This window comes from Mauremys mutica, chromosome 11 (assembly GCF_020497125.1).
Source record: "Mauremys mutica isolate MM-2020 ecotype Southern chromosome 11, ASM2049712v1, whole genome shotgun sequence".
In the NCBI taxonomy this organism is placed as follows: Eukaryota; Metazoa; Chordata; order Testudines; family Geoemydidae; genus Mauremys; species Mauremys mutica.
Window position 1 is genome coordinate 73,782,632 of NC_059082.1, and position 19,818 is coordinate 73,802,449.

Sequence of the window (19,818 nt, forward strand, 5' to 3'; positions counted from 1 at the left end):
TTTTGGGAAAGTGAATGTGCTTACATTGCTATTCTCAAATCCAATGTTTGCAAAAATAGATGGATATATTAAATTATGTCCCAGATAAGGTTTCTCCATATTGTTTGGATGATTGAAAGAAAAAATGTCACTGATGGGCTCTCTTGCCAGAAGAGAATTTTTTGAAATTGTCAACAGATCCTAGAATCAAGACCATGTTTTTGGCAGAACAGCTATACTGGCAACACTGCTCTATCTGTGGTTTTAAAAGCAACTTTTAATATGTTCTTCCATCTGGTTCAGACACAGAATACTGGCTAGAGATCTGTGCAGGGGGAAAAAAAAAAGGTTACGGACACTTTTCTTTTTTTTTTTTTTGGCAGCAAGGTAAAAAGCACAGTGGAAAAAAAGAAACAACAAAACTGTCAAAAGTGCTTCTTTTAATATGTCATTTCTGCCATGGTGTCTAGTAAAAAGGCAGGCGGTACCTGCACAGCAGACTGAACTAGGGCCCAGAAATCTCTACAGAAAACATTATACAGTAAAAGGAAGATCCTGAAATGCCTTGAAGCAAAGAACATGATCATGTCTGTAGAAAGATAATATGTGCATCAACCAAACCCGGATAATCAAAAATTTGGATAATCTGGAGAGCGGGAAAGTGCGAGGTTGAAGAGCCATCTAGCAGCCACAGGAGTGATTGCCTACTTTTGGACATGTGTGTGCTAGTTGTTCGGTTTATATGGAGAGCCAGATAATGAAGGGTCAGATAAATGGGGTTCTACTGTATATTTTCATTGATAGTATTATTAATTCTTTGTATTACAGTTGCAACTAGGGACTCCAACCAAGACTGGGGTCCATTGTTCTAGGCACTGTAAAAATAAACAGTGAGAGACAATCTTTACCTTGAAAAACTTATAGTCTAAATAGATAAGACAGATCAAGGGTGGGAAAGGAAACTGGCCCAGAGAGTTGACATGAAGACTCAAAAATCACAGCACGTCAGTGATAGAACCAAGAATAGAACCCATGTCTACTGAGTCTGAGTTAATACCCTGCCCATTGGACCATGCTGCCTCTTCTAGTATTTTTTGTTACTTTTCATTCAAGATTTCACAAGCAGCATTATACTGGGAAGATTTGTAGTTGATTTTGAATAGATCCCTTGATAGTGCAGCTATTAAGTTACTGGTATTAGTGAGACTGCAAAATATTATGTTTTGACTCTAAAAATGTAGCTAGTAGTAGTAGTGATGTTGAGAACTTAATGTGTTCCTTCCTGTAGCAACAAAGAAGAGCCAGCTGGTAGGCATCAAAGACCAAAGGTGATTTGTATGATTTCTAACACACCGTCAATGTACGTTGCCTACATATATGAACAGGAGAAAAGATGGGAGCAGAACAGCCTCCCAAGAAAAAAGTATAATCCATTTTCTTCCTTCCCAATGTATTCTCTTTTATTCCACAAAAGCCCTTCAGAATTTTCCCATTCATCCTGGGATGAATATGCTGCAGTGTACTACCTGGATGATGTGCTGAAGTCTTTCTGTCCAGATGTCAATCTTTTTCGACACATAATTCTGATTACCCTGGTGGCCAAGAGCAGCAGCGACAGCGTGTACAGTAATGGGAGAGAAGAGAAGAAAATAACTAACATTCTTTCCCTCCCATGAAGAACATCTTGGGGGATGTGTGAGTGAGGAAGGAAGGGGGCCCCTTTGTTGGCATGAATATAACTCAAAAAGCCAACTGCAAGCAAGATCATTTACAAATGCTGCCAGTAATGTCTCATTTATACAAATACTTTATAATGATCAGATGAAGGATACATTACCAGCCTCAGGAAAAGCATAATAAGGTCTCGTTTTCTTCCCCGCGCCCTTCCCCTGCATATTACCACAATGTTACAAACTCTCTGATTCCTGTATTAAAATTCTCCTGGTGGGGTCTGATACCTAGCTTGTCTGGGACTGACTGCTTCTTTCGGCAGTTTCTAACTGATCAGGGGTTTTTTGGGTGGTTGGTTTCACTTTATGGTCTAAAACTTTTTGTTAGCCTTTTTTTTTTTACTAGCTAGTTTGGGATCCAGAGGAGGAATGATGTAGCAGCTTTGCACATAAGAGCAAAACTGAAAAAAATTTGTTTTAAACCACATACTGTACTGGTCTGGACTGACTCCAGGTGCTCCAATATAACTCTGTTTTCTTTCTTCATTTCTCCACTTCAATAATTTTTAAATCAAGATGGTGTGGTCTCTTTTAGGCTATATCCACAAAGGGACTTAGGCACTTAACCGCCACTTCAGTGGCAAAGTCCAAAATTTAGTCCCTCAAAACCTCTGCCCAGCTGCTGTGGGAACTTAATTTTCCACTGGTAAAGTCTCTGGTGCTAATTCTGTGGGAATTTAAGTTTCCACTGGTAAAGTCACCCTGGCGCCAAAACTTCTGTCAATGGGCACACACAAAACTGCCTAAGTCCTGATTCTGCTTAGCTGCTTGACACCTAAGCTCTGGTAAGTTTCTCAAACTAGGTGTCGTTTCCTTCCCTACACCACTAGTGGGTTCAAATCCCTGCTCCAAATCAAGTGGGGATTTGAATCTGGATCTCCCTCATCCTGCCTTAACAACTGGGCTATTGTATATAAGGCGGTAGGGGGGCACCAGCACCTTTTCCTGCATTTTTTCATGAGGAAGGGCTGACCTGGCTTAGGCACCTAACTCCAGGATCATTCATGGTTGTCAATCCTGAACAGAGTCTGGGGCAGAGTAAGGCACCAAGGTCCCTTTGAGGGGTGGAACTTAGAGCTCCATCTCTTCTTGGCATTTCCTATTGGTTAGTTTAAGCAGTTCCCCATTCAGCTTACTGGCTTCTGTGAATCCTATTTTTTGGTGCTTATCTCATCCTATGCATTATATAGGGAGCCTGGGCACCTAACCCAGGGCTGTGAATTCCACTGGGTGGCAGGGTGCCTAAATGTTGGGCATTACAAGACTGTGCCTAAAGTCCCTTTGCAGATTTAGCCCTAAGTATTACATTGGATAAGATGTTACCTAGTACTCTCTGGAAGACAGATTTAAGATGTCTACAAAATTTGACAGTCAAATGGAGGGATCTGAGCAGCCCTTATAATCTGATAAGATTACAAATCAACCATCTGTGAGAACAATAGTTTGACAACTAGTGATTTTCCAATCAGGAGGTCAAGAGGCTCCCGTCAGTCTGGAATATGACCAATTTCACTGGGTATTTCTGCAAATCTGTAAAAGGACATGTACCAGAGTGGATAAAGATAGAGGTATATCCGAAGGTCCTGATCTTACTCAAATTATATCAGTTTTAAATCTCCCATGATTTCAGTGGTGCAGGATCTGATGAAGCGATTATAGTTAGAGAGTGTGTAGGGTGGAAATAGTGGAGGGGGGAATGAGAGAATCTACTAGAAGCTGTTATGCACAAGTCAAATATTCATTAAAAGATAAAATATATAGTCATCTGAGCCTTGCTACTTTGAGCAGAAAAACTTGCAGGGATTAAGAATATCAGCCAATTATAACTTTTGCTTAGGAAATACTGAGGTCACGTTTTTGTGCCTAGTGAATCTGAAAGTGTTGTCAGAAGAAAAAACATTAAACTCAAGGATGAAAATTCATCAATGAAACTTCCTGAGAAGGGAAACAGGAATGAACAACTTGGAGAAGAATTTGGACTCTGAAGCTCTGGATGAGTGATTTTGCTTTGATGTAGCTAGGATGCCAAAGTATCAATTTATGGCTTGATAGATTTCACTGGAAGTTTATCATCTCCCTATGAGCTATTTGTCAGCAATAGGTAGGGTGCGGCTGGCACCATAAAGAGGTGTGTCACCCAGCTGAGCCCTTAATCAACAACACTGTTGAAAATTTAGTGTTTCTTCTTGACCAGATGTTTTTAATATAGCTTTGGTTTGTGTATTGCGGCATTACTCCCACCTTAGTAATGAGCTATCAGACTTTTATTGCCAACAAGCTACAAAGTACTCCCTATCTCCAGTTCCAGCCTCTAACCCTTGATATGAGTGATTTCTTCTGGGAATAGGTCGAAGAACTGATATTTATCAATACTGATACAATCCTTAGACACTTGGGCAGCTCTGAAGTTTCTGGGATTTTTATTTTTTGAATAGGTCCACGGTCACTATTATAATTGTTGATAGATAACTGGAGATATTTTAAAATCTAAATAAACAAAGTGCATAGAAAAAAACTAAAGAGTCTATCCAAGGCTCTAGACACCCTAACATCACAATAAATCCTAGCAGCATTATAGAATCACTTTACAGAAGTGACTCCCTTTCACTTACAGAAACGTCTTTCTACCCCCTTCATCATTATGGGAAGCACGCTCTCAGCCCTCTCCAAAAACCCAGTTGAACAGATAGTTTTTACACCATGCCTAAAGGATCACCAAATTTGGGCTATTTTGGACTAAGGGTGGAAGCAAGCTCCAGAGTCTCAGGGCCTTCACAGAGAGCAATCCATCCACCCCATCTCTTACATAATGAGGGGGGAGTCAGGTCCTCCCTACTGACTGCAGCTGTGGCAGTATGGAATGAGGAGAGAGGTGACTCCTCAGGTAGACCAGTTCTAAGCCATTTAGGCTTTTATCGTTCATAACTAATAACTTAGACTCCACTTGGAGATCAGTAATTCACCCTACTGTTTGTAAAGACAGATTTCTTAAAGCTGACAAACATAATTGCCAATAAAGAATAATCTAAATGTACCTGATTCTGAGAGCCCTCTCTCAGATCTCACTATTTCTGCTGTAATTGGCATGCAATGCCACATACCTGGCAAAATCTTCTTCTGTACTGGGGCATGAGTGTTCAGGACAGCATCAAATTTTCTCCCTAATATCTTGTGATAGGCACGGTGCAGCTGAGATTAGATTTCTGCCCCAACAATTTATGCTTGGGGAAACTGATTCACCAATTACTGCTTCCCGCGGATGGCTCCCATTCCAATTTCATTTTATTCATCTAAAAGAAACAACTTTTACTTTTTGGCATCATCATATTAATAATGAATGTGTGAAGCGGGAGTCTAATTTGATTAAGCATCTTGTTTTATTTTTTAAAAAACATGTCTTGTTATTTTAACTTTGGCCGGGAGGTCATGATGGCTCCCTGGAGCTAACGGATTAATAATCACTGTCAACTGCATTTTACATTTTAATTTTGGCTTTGTTCGACTAGCCTAGACTCTTCCCTGCAGCTAGGAAGCTGCTCTCCACTATATTTTCAATGTTTGGGTTTTGGCTGAGAAGTCTTCACACTTCCTAGGAGCCAGAGAGAATTGTTTATTCTTTAAAAGTTTGTCTCATATTTTGTGACACAAAGATATGAAATCATGCACAAATTCCACTGTGTTTCTCTCATGTCAAGAGCAAAACAAATTTGAGTGGAGAAAGGTGGGTAGGGGATAAAAGGTGCACGCTAAAATAAATAGAAAACAATCTGGTCCACAATACCTGTCCTGCAAAAAACCTTCACAACCAAAAGGTGTGGAGGGCCCGTAGTGTATCAACTCTGGAGACTAGGATGTAACAGTTGTGCTCCGTGCATCTTGAATAGGCATCATAAATAAAAACCCGAATGAGATCTCGTGAATAAAATTGGACTGATCTATAAAATCTAGTATCAAGGAATAATAACCATTAGCTAGGATATTTTGGTAGGTTTTGCATATGACACCAATCTGTAATATTAACTGACTTTAAGCATTTTCCTGAGTTACAGTGATAATAATAATGCACTGATAATAATGCTTGTTACCTTGGAGAAGGGTATTCCAGTCAGTTTTATTACTCTGTTTTTATAGCGACTTGAAAAAAGGAAAGTATCCTATGTTTTCTTCATGTTGTATGATTAGGCATGGGTGATCCTATGAGGTGCTCAGCACCCACAACTTCAATTGGAATTGAGGTGCCCAGTAACTTGCAGGATCAGTCCCAATCTAGGTTGGCCTCATGCTGCATATTTCTTTTGTTTCTGCACCTATGATATCTTGTTTAATAAAGGTCTTTTCACTTTTTCAATTCAAAAATTCATTTGGAGCAGCCGAGCTGGATCCTGGGTCTCCCACCTCCCATATGAGTGCTCTAACTACCACCCTCCAGAGTCATCTTCATGCTTGCTTTCTCTCTCTGGTCCAATGAGTCTTTCATTAAATACTCACAGTGCAACGGTTTCAACAGAAGAGACTGAGAGCGCCCCACATCAGAATATCTCAGACCCCAGTGGCTAGGGCACTCATTTGAGAGGTGGCAGATCCCTGTCCAAATCCCTTCTCCATTGCAGGTAGAGGGGAGACTTGAACCTGGGGACACCCACATCCCAAGTAAGTACCCTAACTACTTAGCTAAAAATTATGAGGGAGGGCCTCCTCTCCCTCTGACCCCTCCCCATTTTGTGTACTCTGAGCTACAGGGGCCCGATCTGGTATGCGAGGTCTGAGAATGCATACCGAATCGGGCACTGAAGGCAAGCTAGCTGGAGGAATGCCTATCTTCCTCCAGTTCATACACTGCTCTGGGGCTTAGGTGTATCTGGGGCTGCAGCACTAATGTGCAGAGGGAACTTTGAAAAAATTCAGGCAATGAGCGATTTTAGGGTTATGTAGCAGCTGAGCAGGATTTTTGTGAATCCCAGAGGTGCCTAATTCTGGGATTTAGGCTTCTAAAGTGGCAGTTAGGCACCTACATCTTTTGTGACTTTACCCTTATTGGACAGTATATAAAGCAGATGGAATACGGAAGTCAACTAGCAAACGTATCTAATGACTACATTCGATATACTGTAATAAACTGCCAAGAAAATTCATTTATGCCAAATTATATTTTGCTGGAAATGAGAGTCATTAAGAAATGATGCATTCAATTTTTGGAATTAAGTTTGAAAATTAAGTAGTTTCTTGACAGGAAAGAGAATTAGGCAGAGAAACAAACTAGTTTGGTCAAAGTATTTCTGGGTTTAACACCTGTAATATATTTCCCCCCATCTGACGAAGCACTTACTGCAAGATGGTCAACCTCACTGTTAATACATTTTTACAACCATTATATTTTATCTGAGAAGACTTATGATGAGCTTTAAAGACTTTACCGAAGTGAAAAAAATACAAGTAAACTAGGGCTTGAAAAATTGCATTCACCAGCAGTGAATGGGAAGCCTTCTTTGGCAAGCATGAAGGTTTTAAAGTAAACTCCTTTATAATTATGAAGATAATCCTGAAAACATGAACGGATGTAGTACTGTTTTACCTAATCTGCAGACAGACCACTCCAGTGCTTCTGCTCCTGCTCTTGCCAAGCAGCAAAAAAGTGAAATTAACAAGATTCTTGTCAGTTTCACTATACTACTTAGAACCCTGTAAGCAACATTGAAACTTTTCAAGTTAGGTTAATTTTACAAGGTTTCTGCTGTAAAAAGCTATGGAAGGTTCTATGGAAAAGCATCATTGTTTTTGTCTTGATGGAGATGGAGGACATTATTATTAAAAATTGTAACAGAAATCCACTTAATGGTGGGTAGTTGGCTGCATTATAATTTTCACAGTTGATTCTGGACTCAGTAGATGTCATATCCAAGGGACTTAAGATTTTGTGTTAATGATACTATTAAATATAGTATTTTCCCCAAAGAGAATGTTTGAACCAAAAGATTGTGTAAATATTTTGACAGCTTTGCTTCACACAGACATAAGGGTAGGAGTCCAGGGAGGCGGGGGGTGAGTTTCAAAGTAAATTGCTCTGCAGCTTTTACTGAAATATGCTTTGAGATTTGTAGTTGTGACCCTCCATAAAATAAATCAAAGTTCCAGAGAGGAGCAGGAATTGATTACAAACTGTAAAGCAGGATTAGAGTTTCTTATTCTATTTCTCCCTTTCTGTAAATTGAGTGACCATTTATGATTATGGAGATTATAGGAAGAAGTCTCTTGCTTGAGCCATAAACTAAATAAGATGATGGGCAGATTTAGCAAGATGCAAACAGCTACTGATTCTGACAGAAACTTCACAGGGGCAACAGCCTCTGCAGCTTTTCCCTTTCTTTCTTAAGACGTACATTAGGGCTAAGCAAATGGTTCAGTGAGCTAATCCAAACCTGCTCCAGATAAAAGGTAGATTGGTTTTATCTAAAAGAATATTAATATATCTTAAAAGATTTGGTCCAGATAAACGTCCACAAGTCTGACTGCTTCTCTGAACCTTGTATGAATGAGATGAACCCCTGAAGCCCACAAGATTTGACTGGAAAATCTCACAACAGGTGAGGTTCTGATGCTTCTTTCTTCTGACTGGGTTGGAAATATTGCAGAACAATTGCAAGATCTCAGAACTTCTGCTTCCTGTTCCAGCTAGAACCCAAAAGCTCAGAGACTCATAATTAGAAAATGTTGAGGGGACGAGCGGAGGGGGGGGGGGGAGCGGCGGGGACAGGAGACGGGAGACACGTGTGTGCGTTTGAGGGAGCTAACCCCATATTTCAGGCATTTCTCTTTTGCTTGATTCTGGAAATGAGCAAAGGTTTGGCTGTATTCTTTGGAGGTGAGGAGGGATTCTTATTTTCTCCCTAAACTAATTCAGCACTAGTCATATTATTCCTTATTCTTTTACTAGTATTACCATAGCTTAAAGTAGACTCAGTTGCCCAAGATTGCAGACCCAGTCCACAAAAATACAGAGCTATGAGATGGGTCAGTCATTTGTCAGGGGGCAGTGACAGAGTAACCATCTTCACCTTCAGCAATTTGTCTTTTCTTTTCAGGACATGATGCTACTAAAAACAGGACTGTAATTCCCACGTGTGTGTATTTCAAGTTGGAAATTCACCTAATGAGTTCAATCGGGTTTCTCTTCTGACATTTTAACTCTTAACATCCAAAATACTTGACATGTGCCTAACTGAAACACCATATAGAAAGAGAGAGGACCACCTGGTAGGATAGAGATGGCTGAGATTTTTGATTATATGATTTTGCCTACCTGGAAGTCTTCCTCAGTGTCCAGAATGCTATAGGTGTGGTTGAGGTAATTCACGGGATCCTTGATAAAAATAGATATCTGACAATAGCACAGAACTGCTTACAGTTCTTACTTTTGGTTTCAATTTTTTCCAATGAAGCAGTAACTAATAATATGGGGGAAAAAACAAAACAAAAACACCAGTTTGTTGGATTTAGTTTTTGTCTGATAGCAAATTTCCCTTCAGATAAAGGGACTGACTGAACTAGCCTCAGCATCAGGATTTATATATACACCTGTTGAAATAACATGTTTAAGATCCTAGGAAGTTTGGGGATGTATATTCAATTTCACCTCTCAACAGCAGGTCAAACCAAATGGCATTATCTTCAAAATAACCTTGCTGCCTGGATGAGTGGCAAGAGAGGCCATTTCACCAGGAACTTAACATTGAGCATCCTGGATTATATTAGATCATCTGGAGCAGAAAGCTCATTTGCTCAGCACCAGAGAAAAAGGTGAGGAAAAGGTCTAAATTTTGATAGCACTGGTTCCTTACAAAGCCTACGGTGAAACTCAAAGAGACTCGGTGGATTACTCAGATTTTTTTTTCCACTGGGGTTCTGTAGGATGCAGCCCATGATGGTTTGTTTATTTTTTAGTACGGCACAATACAAAAATGAAACTAATTAAAAAGAAAACTAAAAGGTTCCCATGCATCACAAAAGTTCACGATATTGATCCCAAAGATGTAACTGACACAAACATAATACGATACCAGGGCCAGTGTCATTGCTAGATCTGTATCAATACAGACTTTCGTGCAGGTGCTGGGCAGTGGAAAATCCAATAGGAGTTGAGGCTTTGGCAGCACAGAGTAGCTGCCACTTCTGTTGGGCTGGAGAGGAGCAGGAAGGGGCCTGCACAGCTCCCAAAGTGAGTGGTGCTGGATAGGAAGGAGGTGTAGCCTGGACAGCGAAGGGAAAGAGCTGGTTTTGCCCAGATCCTGAGACCCTTCCTCTTCGCCAGGGTTGAGAGCCGGGTCTCCAGCTCAAGTGGGAACATCTACGTTGTTATGTTTTATCATAGAATCATAGGACTAGAAGGGACCTCAAGAGGTCATCTAGTCCAGGGGTTCTCAACCTTTTTCTTTCTGAGGCCCCCACAACATGCTATAAAACAGTGGTCTCCACTTTTCCGAGTGGCGGGCGCCGGACGACGAGTCACCGAGGACCATGGCCGGTGGACAAGCATCTGCCAAAATTCCACCGAGAAGCGGTAACGTCAAGAGGCGTCGCTGCCGAAAATCAGTGGCATTTTGGCGGCAACGCCTCTTGGTGACGCCACTTTTCGGCGGCATTTCGGTGGATGCTTGTCCGCTGGCCAGTACGTGGGCGCACATAGATGCTCCGGCGGGCGCCATGGCACCCACAGGCACCACGTTGGGGACCACTGCTATAAAAACCCCATGGCCCACCCATGCTACAATAACTAGTTTTCTGCATATAAAAGCCAGGGCCAGCACTAGGGGTTAGCAAGCAGGGAAATTGGCTTGGGCCCCAGGCCACAGGGTCCCTGCAAAGTTAACTTACTTAGGCTTTGGCTTCTGCCCCAAGTGGCAGGGCTCAGGGCCCCAGGCTTCAGCCCCATGCAGTGGGGCTACGGCTTTTTGCCTTGGGCCCCAGAGAGTCTAATGCTGGCCATGCCTGGAGGACTCCCTGAAACCTGCTCACGGCCCCCCAGGGGGCCCTGGACCCCTGGTTGAGAACCACTGATCTAGTCTAGTCCTTTGCACTCGTAGCAGGACTAACTATTATCTAAACTATCCCTGACAGGTGTTTGTCTAACCTGCTCTTAAAAATCTCCAATGATGGAAATTCCACAACCTGCCTAGGCAACTTATTCCAGTGCTTAACCACCCTGACAAGAAGTTTTTCCTAATGTCCAACCTAAACCACCCTTTCTGCAATTTAAGCCCATTGCTTCTTGTCCTATCCTCAGAACAATTTTTCTCCCTCCTCCTTGTAACAACCTTTTATGTACTTGAAAACTATTATGTCCCCTTTCAGTCTTCTCTTCTCCAGATTAAACAAACCCATTTTTTTCAATCTTTCCTCACAGGTCATGTTTTCTAGATCTTTAATAATTTTTGTTGCTCTTCTCTGGACTTTCTCCAATTTGTCCACATCTTTCCTGAAATTGGCACCCAAAACTGGACACAATACTCCAGTTAAGGCTGTATCAGTGCAGAGTAGAGCAGAAGAATTACTTCTCGTATCTTGCTTACAACTCCTGCTAATACATCCCAAAATATCTGCTTTTTTTGAAATAGTGTTACACTGTTGACTCATATTGAGCTTGTGATCCATTATGACCCCCAGATCCCTTTTCGCAGTACTCCTTCCTAGGCAGTCATTTCCCATTTTGTGTGTGTGCAACTGACTGTTGCTAAGTGAAGTACTTTGCATTTGTGCTTATTGAATTTCATCCTTTTTATTTCAGACCATTTCTCCAGTTTGTCCAGATCATTTTGAATTTTAATCCTATCCTCCAAAGCACTTGCGACCACTCCCAGCTTGGTATCGTCCACAAACTTTTAAGTGTACTCTCTATGCCATTATCTAAATCATTGATGAAGATACTGAACAGAACCAGACCTGATCCCTGCAGGACCCCACTCATTATGCCCTTCCAGCTTGACTGTGAACCACTGATAACTACTCTCTGGGAATGATTTTCCAACCAGTTCTGCACCCACTTTACAGTAGCGACATGTAGGGTGCATTTCCCTAGTTTATGAGACAATCATGTGAGACAGTATCAAAAGCTTTACTAAAGTCAAAATATACCACATCTACCACTCTCTCCTCTCCCATCCACAAGGCTTGTCCCCATAGTGAGAGCCGGAGTCAGTTGACCAGGACTCTGACATTTACTGAATTTTTTTTTTTGGTGCTGTCTAGCTGTACCCTGAGTGGCAGCTTGCGGATTAAATCATCTGGCCCTCCCTCTTGGTGAATCCTCCCTGAGGCCTGGTCTACACTAGGACTTTAATTCGAATTTAGCAGCGTTAATTCGAACTAACCGCTCAACCGTCCACACCAGGAAGCCATTTAATTCGAACTAGAGGGCTCTTTAGTTCGAATTTGGTACTCCACCCCGGCAGGTGGAGTAACGCTAAATTCGACATGGCTAGTTCGAATTAGGCTAGGTGTGGATGGAAATCGAACTTAGTAGCTCCGGGAGCTATCCCACACTGCACCACTCTGTTGACGCTCTGGACAGCAGCCCGAGCTTGGATTCTCTGCCCAGCCACACAGGAAATGACCCGCGAAAATTTGAATTCATTTTCCTGTCTGGGCGGTTTGAATCTGACGTTCTGGTTGCACATCGGGGCGAGCTCCGCAGCACCGGCAGCAATGCAGAGCTCTCCAGCAGAGGAGTTCATGTAATCTCTGAATAGAAAGAGGGACCCGGCATAGACAGACCGGGAACTCTTGGATCTGATCGGTGTGTGGGGCGAGGAGTCTGTGCTTTCGGAGCTGCGCTCCAACGAACGGAATGCAAAGACCTACGAGAAGGTCTCCAAAGCCATGATACAGACTGAGGATACAGCCGTCATGCAACGCAGCGCCGCGTGAAAATCAAGGACCCCAGACAAGGCTACCAAAAAATCAAAGCGGCCAACGGACGCTACGGAGCCTGCCACCACTGCCCCACCAGTGACCATGGACTCTGATGATGGGACAGTGTCGACGGACAGTTCCTCGACGATGTTCACGGACGGGGAAGATGAGGAAGGGTTTGTGGAGGACGAGGCAGGCGACAGCGCTTACAACGCTGGTTTCCCCGACAGCCAGGATCTCTTCATCACCCTCACGGAGATCCCCTACCAACCCTCCCCGGCCAGGAACCCGGATCCTGAATCAGGGGTAGGAGCAGTCGGTAAGTGCTTTAACCATGTTAACTTTTATTCTTAATATAACAGGAATCTGAAGTGTGTGAAAAGGAGGTCTCTGTATATATGGTGATAGAACAGAAATCCTCCTGGGAGAACGCCACGAAGCTCTCCTGCCGTTAATCGATAAGCATCAGCAGGAGGTTCCTGGGGAGAGCTGCCTTATTGGGTGCTCCGTGATAGCACACTTTTCCGCGCGAGGCTTTCATGCGGTATTCAGGGAGCACTGCCTCCCAGAGCACGGCTGCATAGGTCCGTGGTTCGTGCTAGATTTCACGCAGCATGCGCTCTCTATCTCCTTCAGTGCCTGTCCTCACGGTGATCTCGCTCGGAGACTCCTGCATCTAAGTAGGGGAAGAAATGTTACGTTACGCCTGGTCCAAAGTATTTTTAATAAATAAACGGACAGACGGCATAGCACAGACTCAGCACGCAGATGCGTGACGAGCGTAACGGAAAGCAAAAGAATCAAATGGACGCTCATGGAGGGAGGGGGGAACGAGGACGCAAGGTATCCCACAGTTCCTGCTGTCTCCGAAAAGCATTTGCATTCTTGGCTGATCTCCAAATGCTTCTAGGGTCAAACACAGTGTCCGCGGTGGGACGGGGCATAGCTCGGCAATTTACGCACCCCCCCGACCCCCAGAAGTTAAAGGGAAAACAATCCTCTGTTGACTCTTTTACATGTCACCGTATCTGTACTGAATGCTGCAGATAGACGCGATGGTGCAGCACTCAACACCAACATCCTTGCTCCCCCCACGCTATGGATGGCTGATGGTACAAAACGATGGAAATCCATCCTCATCATCAGCCTATTGGCACATGGGGCAGTGCAAAAGGGCTGGTAACCATGACAACCGTACCAACTTGCTTGGGACCGGTCGGTCAAGGCCGCCTGTTGCTAATTTTTCATGGTAGATGGTGCAGTATGGCTGGTAACCGTCCTCATCATTGCAACAGGGGGCTGAGATCCATCAGCCCCCACCCTTCATTGTAAAGAAAAGATTCAATTGCCCCTGGACTAGCAGAGGGATGAGTGGCTCCCTCCTCCACACCCCTTAATGTCATCTCTGGACTATCATTGCAGCTGGAGGCTTCCTTCCACTCATTTCTCACAAACGACTACCTGTGTCTATATGCATTCTATATTACTTCATCACACAAGTGGGGGGACAATGGTACTGGAACCCAGGAAGGCTGGGGGAAGAACGGAATGAACAGCTGGGGTTGTTTCAGGAGCACACCCTGTGAATAGCGTTCAGCTCAAAATTTATGCAGGATTGGACAGAGAGCAGCTGTGGTCTCTGGTTGTATGATACAGTGGTTCTCTAGTACACTTGCACATAATCTAGGCAGGACTGATTCTATTTTTAGATACCCAAAAAGGAGGGATTGACTCGGGGAGTCATTCCCAAATTTTGCTTTTGCGCCCCTGGCTGATCGACCAGGGGCACTTATGACAGCACCAAATGGCGCAGTGCAAAAGGACAGGTAACCATGACCATCTTATTACCGTCTTCTTACCAGTTCATGGTATGGTAGACGGTGCAGTATGCCTGGTAACCATCGCTGCTGTCATGCAAAAGCATAAGCATGCTGCTGTGTAGCGCTGCTGGTCCGCCTCTATCAGCGGCATACAGTACACATACGGTGACATACACAAAAGGCAAAATAGGGTCCATTGTTGCCACGCTATGGCGTGTGCCAGGGCATTTCATGGAAAACGTGATCGAAATGATTGTCTGCCCTTGCTTTCCCGAAGGAAGGAATGACTGGCGACATTTACCCAGAATCCACCGCGCAAATGATTTGTGCAACAGCAGGCACAGGGGTTCTCAACAAAAAATTCACAGAGACAGCCTAGACTCAGTTAATTGTTCGCAAAAAAGTATCATTGCAAGGAATTAACTAACTGTTTCCCATCTCACAGCTTCCACTGTCTCCAGACCTTCCACAGCATCCACCTCGCAGAGGCTGGCGAAGATTAGGCGGCGAAAGAAAAAGACAAGGGACACGATTTTCGATGAATGTGTGGGCTGCTACCTAGCCGAGGCGGACCAGCAGAGGCAGTGGAGGGAGAAAGTCTCTCTGTACCAGCGCTCACACAGCGAATGGGAGGAGAGGTGGCGTGAGGAACACAAGCAGGCGACTCAAGCAATGCTTGTACTACTGAGGGAGCAAACGGACACGATCCGGCGACTTGTGTATGTTCTGCAGGTCCGCTGCAGGACAGAGCCCCCGGCAGTATCTCTGCAACCGCCCTCCCCCGCCACAAAGTCACATACCCCCCTCACCCTAAATAACCAGGAGGATGCCCGCCCTGGGCCGTGAATACTGTCACTGCACCCCAGCAGAGTGCTCAAGTAACCAAAAGCTCTCATACCCTACGTTTGCATAAGTCCTTCCCTTCCGGACTCAAACAAGTCCCAATCCCAGTCCCATCCCATAACTGTGTACTTAAGTAATAAAAATACTTTGCTGTTAAGTACTGTTTCCGTCATGTTTCCTCACTGAAGACTGTGTTTGAATGGGGTGCGTGGGGAAGTGCGTTGCTAATTGCATAGGACAGGCACCTTTCGCAGGGTACAGACACGGGGGCCGGATCAGCAGCGGGTAACACACACAGTGCAGTCAGCAGGCACCGTGGTCGGTATGGGAGGTGGTTTCCAGGTTCTGTGTGGGCGGTGGGGATGTGACTTTTTAGCGGGGGAGGTCGGGTACAGATCTTATACAGCGGTCCTTGTTGTGGACCGCTGAGTCACGCAGCAGAGGAATCTGTATCCGTCCTCCTCCGCCACAAGGCCACATAGCCGCCCGCACACAGAATCCCAAAAAGGAGGGATGGAAGGCTCCGTTGAAACAAGCAGTCCGGCAATGCGGACCGCTGTAGGAGCAGGAGCCTGTCATTCCTTAAGTTTAGAGGCGGTCTTTACATCAGCGCACACCCTACCCACCGCAGTCTGCGTTCCAGTTTCGACCCTTTAACGAAAAGTCATGAATAAAGAAACCTCTCCTCAGTAACAGTGTGACATGTATTTTATTTTTACACGTGTCTTGGAAGTGGAGGACACGGGAGAACGGGGTATTTAACCGAAGAGGAGAGTCAACAGTAACTGGGTAAAGAAACAGGGGCAGGTTCAGCTTCTCTGTAAAGAAACTGAACAGTCACAGGTCACGCTGCTCGCTGCTCGCTGGTATTTGAAGAGTTCCTTGTCGCTGTCCCAGGCGCCTGTATAGGGCTTCATGAGCAAGTGCATTAGCGGGCAGGCTGGGTCACCGAGGATCACTATAGGCAAATGCACATCCACAACAGTTATTTCGTGGTACGGGAAGAAACTACCTTCCAGCAGGCGTCTGAGCAGCCCACAGTTCCTGAGAACACATGCATCAGGAACCTTGCCCGGCCATCCGACGTTCATGTTGGTAAAACGTCCCCTATGGTCCCCAAGTGCTTGCAGAACCATTGAAAAGTAGCCCAATTTCTCAGCAGCTGAATGTGGAAGAGGTGGACGATAAAGTGCGAGGAGGAGAAAACGGCGAGGATCGCAGCGGGCTCCATGCTTGCAGTGCTGTGGCGTCCACGCTTTCACTGACCAGAAAAGTGCACGAACAGATTGCCCGCAGGCGCTTTCAGGGAGGGAGGGAGTGAGGGCGTGATTGACGGTTCAATGACGACAGTTACCCAAAACCACCCTCGACACATTTTTTCCCCCAGCATGCATTGGGGGGAAATCCCAGAATTCAAATGGGCAGCGGGGACTGCGGGAACTGTGGGATAGCTTCCCACAGTGCACCGCTTCGAAAGTCGACGCCGGCCCCGTGAATGTGGACTCAGAAGTTCGAATTAGTGTATTTAGTATGGATACACAAATTCGACTTCATAAGGTCGAATCCACAAATTCGAATTAAGTAGATTCGAAATAGTCCTGTAGTGTAGACAAGGCCTGAGGCACAGCCTGAACTATTGATTCACTGCCAGTGTATTTAGGGGTGGACAAAGAAACAAGATATACATAAGCCATGAGCCCAAAAAACAAGGAGTATAGATGTTAATGTGTCTGTAGCACTGCAGCAAAACATGTTATACCACAAATGGAAAGAGCAGCTACTCCATCATGTAGTTACTAATCCTTCTAAAACAACAGTTGTACAACAGCTGCACAATATTCCTACAGCAGGACATTTTGAGGTTAGGAAAACACTGGCATGGGTCCAAAAGCAGTTCACTGTGTCAGCTGCCACCAAGACACAGAAAACTGAATCCAAGTGCACTAACTACATCTATAGGGACAGAAAATAACTAAGTGGTTTGCAGTTTAACATCTTGATGAAATAGGAAAAAAGTTGTGTGCTACTCCCTACTACTACAGGAGTATAAGATGACATTCATCTGGTCCTCAATGTACAGTTTTGAAAATCAGATTAAGAGGAGAAGACTATCATCCAACAATCTATATATATTAATATGTAAACCCATCTCTGATTACTTAAAGCAGGACTGTACGTGACTGCTAGAGCCACATTGAAATGGGAAGTAATTATTGTTCAAACAGCCATGTGGGTGAGGTAATATCTTTTACTGGACCAATTTCTTCTGTTGGTGAAAGAGAGAAGCTTTCAAGCTTACACAGAGTTCTTATTCAAGTCTGAACTGTGTAAGCTTTCACCAACAGAGTTGGTCCAATAAAAGATATCATCTCACCCACCTTGTCTCTCTCATATCCTGGGACCAACACAGCTACAACAACATTGCAAACAAGTCTCAATAACACAGAGTGTAAAAAATTATTATGCTCAAAGTTGGTCAGTCCATGGGAAATACTGTCATTACCAGGAGAATGAATAATGTTAAAGAGACTCAGGGGTTATAGTGGACAGCAAATTAAACATGCGCTTGTGATGTGATGTGGCTCCAAGAAAGATCAATTCAATTTTGGCCCACATAAGCAAAACATCGCAGCACGGAGCCAGGAGATAATACAGACTTATAGTCCCTCTATGGGCATCAGATAGGGTGACAAGACAGCAAATGAAATATCGGGACTGGGTGGGGGGGTAATAGGAGCCTATATAAGAAAAAGACCCCAAAATTGGGGCTGTCCCTATAAAATTGGGACATCTGGTCACCCTAGCGTCGGCTATTATAGGCCAGCAGAGGCTAAGCCTCCCCTAACCCAGGCCATGGCCCTGCCCACACTCTGCCCTGGGGCCTGCCCCCACTCGCCCTTTCCCCCAAAGCTGGCAGGGGCTCAGCTCAGGATGGTGGCCTGGAGCACAGGGCTTGGCCGGTTGGCGGCTAGGGGTAGCTCAGGCCAGCCTGGGGGTCGGGCCGGTGCTCGGGGCCAGTCGGCAGCCCTGGGCTTGGGCCAGCCAGTGTGGCTGGGGGGCGCTGGCAGGAGGCCTGAGGCTTGGAGCGGTTTGGCCAGGGCAAAGTAGCAGCAGGTGGGTCCTGAGATGGGGAGTTGCAGCAGGTTTCTGGCATTAGGCGGCACCGCAGGTGCAAGTCTCTGAAGTCAGGATAGAAGCAAAAAGTGGCCTGTCCAAACTTAAAATGGTCACTGCCTCATAGCAGTGCAGAATGTGAATTTATCACCTATCTGGCAGTGTCCATTTAAGGTCTCTGGGAATAGTCCTGATTTTATCATCTGATTAGATGAATTTGACGAAATGGCCAGAATCATGTCTGACTAAATTACAATTCATCACATTTCTAGTTTATCCCTACCCCAAAAAGCTTTCCATTAACCCCCCTTTCAATTATTAAAAGCAAAAATATCCCCATCACACAATTTCCTTAATCTATGAGGCAACACTGCTCTTTCTGGTCACTTTAAAGTACCAGGTTTTGAAGGGAATCCCCAATCAATTCCTAATTACAATCGGATTTTGCTTCTCTTAAATCAGTTGAAAGCATTTTTTTCCCAGGGGTTTATTCACATTCCATTTTAGCTACTGAACTAACTGTGACACAATCTGATCAACTCTTGAGCAATCTTTACGCAATTCAGGATAACACATGGGCTTCTACATACATAGTATTTCCCTCTCATACGGGGAATTCCCTCTCTTGTCCAGTAGGAAGTGTGCAATGAGACTTTGCTGTTCTATGTGTTAGAGTCAACATCAATCCAAAGATGTCACAAATTCCCCAGCCTTCCAAATGTTACATAATGCTGTAACTGCATTCTGGGGACACAAGCAAAAGTCACCACTTCTTTGGAAAAGAAATCTGGATATAGAGATATGTTTAAGAATTTGCTCAAGCCTTCTTGAACCTTAGATGAAGCTGTGTAGTTTAATGGAGTGGCTGGGAATTTATGGAATCTTTATGACACACTGGGTTTATACACTAGCTATCATCGTACATTTAAAACTTTATTATTTATGTGTTTATGCCTAAAACTGCATGATTCTTTAGGATTGAATCGTAGGTCCTATTTATTTTGACAGCTATGAGTACAGTCAGGGCCTGGAATTTCAAATTCTGCATAAACCATTTTCTTACTATTAGTCTAAGGAAGAAAACCTATCCCAAAGTTTTAATAACATTTGCATTGGAGTCTGAACACAGCTTTGTTTTGAACTTAATTTTCATGACATCCCTATTATAGATTACTAGATTTTAATGCTAGAAGACACCATTATGGAAGTCTGACCTGCAGCATAACATGGGTCAAAGATGGCCCATTCCTGCATTAAGCCCATAACTTCTAGTTGAGCTAGAGCAAAAACATCCTTTAGAAAGACATCCAAGTTTCATTTAAAGTAGAAAACGATTTAAATTTTATTATACAAAATACTACGATATAGTAAAAATAAATTTGCTGCTGTTTCCACAATCAGAGCATTTCTTTATCTGTACCAAAATCTAA

At 44.0% G+C, this 19,818-nt stretch overlaps 1 protein-coding gene across 1 annotated transcript in view; it reads right to left on the reverse strand.

Moving 5' to 3' along the window:
* C11H7orf50 (chromosome 11 C7orf50 homolog) overlaps positions 1 to 19,818 on the reverse strand; it is a 194,947-nt gene that overhangs the window by 13,261 nt on the left and 161,868 nt on the right. The window lies entirely within an intron of this gene.